The following is a 2580-nucleotide window of genomic DNA, read 5'->3' as shown; positions in this document are numbered from 1 at the left end:
ATTCACTGCGCCACGGTTCATTCATGTTGCAGCGAAGGCGAAGTCGGCGCCGGAACTGGGGCGGTTTATTCCCCGGTCAAACATCCGTCGAGGGCAGGACTCTGCGCTAGTGACCAAATAAAAGTTAAGGATACCCATCCTGCCACTTAGAAAAGACTATTTTCGGTTGATTAATTTTGTGAATCTTTCAAATACCGTCCATGCTTTTGGCATTTTATCAACGGCGTCTCTGCTCAGTCGAATGGGTAAAGATAACAAATGACATACTGAAAACTGAATTTTAGGGGGGATGGTAAATCGCGTTATAATGCGTGCAAAATTAAATACTTCACATTATCTCTTACAACGTTGGTCAGTGTCACTCTCTTCCTATATTTACTTTCGCATTTATTAGGCACAAACCACCAGAGTGAGATTTTCACTCTGTAGCGGAGTGTGCGCTGATATTAAACTTCCTGGCAGATTAAAACTGTGTGCCGGACCGAGACTCGAACTCGGGACCTTTGCCTTTCGCTGTGAGGACGGGGCGTGAGTTGTGCTTGGGTAGCTCAGTTGGTAGAGCACTTGCCCGCGAAAGGCAAAGGTCCCGAGTTCGAGTCTCGGTCCGGCACAAAGTTTTGATCTGCCAGGAAGTTTCATATCAGCGCACACTCCGCTGCAGAGTGAAAATCTCATTCTGGAAACATCCCCCAGGCTGTGGCTAAGCCATGTCTCCGCAATATCCTTTCTTTCAGGAGTGCTAGTTCTGCAAGGTTCGCAGAAGAGCTTCTGTAAAGTTTGCAAGGTAGGAGACGAGGTACTGGCAGAAGTAAAGATGTGAGGACGGGGCGTGAGTCGTGCTTGGGTAGCTCAGTTGGTAGAGCACTTGCCCGCAAAAGGCAAAGGTCCCGAGTTCGAGTCTCGGTCCGGCACACAGTTTTAATCTGCCAGGAAGTTTCAAACCAACAGACGTTCGAAGAACAGTTTGGACTTAGCTCACTTGATAATGATGAACTGGAAACCTATTAAGTGGATTTTTAATAGTTTTATAGATAGAATATAAAATGCTATGCATTACTTTCGTTACAGTACAAGATAAAGAAAGGTGTCAAAGAATATCATGCAGTTTTTAAAATGTCACGTTTGCTTTTGCTGTGACTGTTTTAATCCACTATTGCAATTTCGGATTTTGTGTCATTTTCAAGCATCTACAACAACATATTACTATGTTTTAAGGCAATCCCAATTTCAGAATAACAGTATGTACAACAAATTTGCAGTTTGTTAGCATCGATGTGCACCAGGAGCGGCCAAGAAGTGCCGTATCGCCCAGCATGGCTGCACATTTCCTGGACCTCCACGCTGCACCGTCTGAGCTCGTGGAAGAGGAAGACAGGCAAACTGCGAACGCGCCGCATTTAAATGGCGATACAGTCACCCTGAATACGCCTTGGTTTCATATTTCACTTTCCCAACAATATAAGTCACAACAAAACAAATATTCAATATTATTCAAATATAAAATTTTATGGTTCAAGCGGTGGGCATACAGCCTGATGCAGACAGTTTCACATATTCTCACATTCAGGTTGCCATGTCATCGTGACAGATTTTCAATATTATTCAGTATTATTCAGTTTCATAATCGAAAACAAGTCTTTAATGCACATATGTCAATAATAATAGTCGAGCAATTTTACTATCACGTTGTGGAGACGCGGAAATTCTACCTGAGACAAGCTATTTAGATGTTCTTAACAGTTTTAACATCGAAGAGTTCATCTTTAAAATGAGAATTACTTTGTAGATGAGTCAGTTATATCTGCATCTGCAGAGGGGCGCTTTCAACTGAAATGGCAAACGGTATCGAAAACAGCCAGAAATCGGGTCTAAGTTTGGCCATGTAAACTAAAAGTTTGGGGAACCAGCCTTGTAAGTCCTTCAAGGTCAAAATTAATTCTCCAAACGTCGCTTTTCTTTAACGCAGATGAACTTAGGAAACTACAATGCGATTTCCTTTTTAAACGCGTCCCCATCAAATCGGAAAGAAGTTATTTCTCACCTTACAATCTCTTACTGTTGGGAGTGTATAGTCAATTCCACTTAAAATTCGAGGTCTGTAATCCACTCCACATATTCTAATTTTCGTTCCTATACTCTTTTTTCCTTTCATAAACTCAACAGTAGCGAGTTTTAAATCGAAAATTCGTTCCAGGCTTGGCCCTTTATTTAGGCAACGTATTGTGCACTAATATACATTCATGCTCATAAATTAAGGATAACTGCAGAATGTGGTGTCACACAACGTGGCACTACACAAAACTGGCGCAAATAGCATAGGCACATAGGGAACACACACGACACAGATCTGTAAGGCCATGGTATTGGTGATAAGTTGAGAAAACCGTCCCGTGCTACAAAACGCCACTGTTCACCGCGCATGTACCCCGACTTCAAGAAGGGATATGATCACCATACACACGTACACAGGCCTCACAACTGGTTGGCACTCTCTGGATCAGGTGGTCGAGCACCTGCTGGGGTGTAGCCTCCCATTTTGCACCAGTGCCTGTCGGAGCTCCTGAAGTGTCCTAGGTGTTA

The 2580-nt window shown here is 43.1% G+C and overlaps 1 non-coding gene across 1 annotated transcript; it reads left to right on the top strand.

Moving 5' to 3' along the window:
- Positions 1-837: 837 nt before the first annotated feature.
- Positions 838-912, top strand: Trnal-caa. The gene has a single exon. It is a non-coding gene; the product is annotated as a tRNA-Leu (tRNA).
- Positions 913-2580: the final 1668 nt, after the last annotated feature.

This window comes from Schistocerca piceifrons, chromosome 7 (assembly GCF_021461385.2).
Source record: "Schistocerca piceifrons isolate TAMUIC-IGC-003096 chromosome 7, iqSchPice1.1, whole genome shotgun sequence".
In the NCBI taxonomy this organism is placed as follows: Eukaryota; Metazoa; Arthropoda; class Insecta; order Orthoptera; family Acrididae; genus Schistocerca; species Schistocerca piceifrons.
Note: the sequence above shows the minus strand (reverse complement) of the source record. Positions and strands in the feature narration are given on the sequence as shown.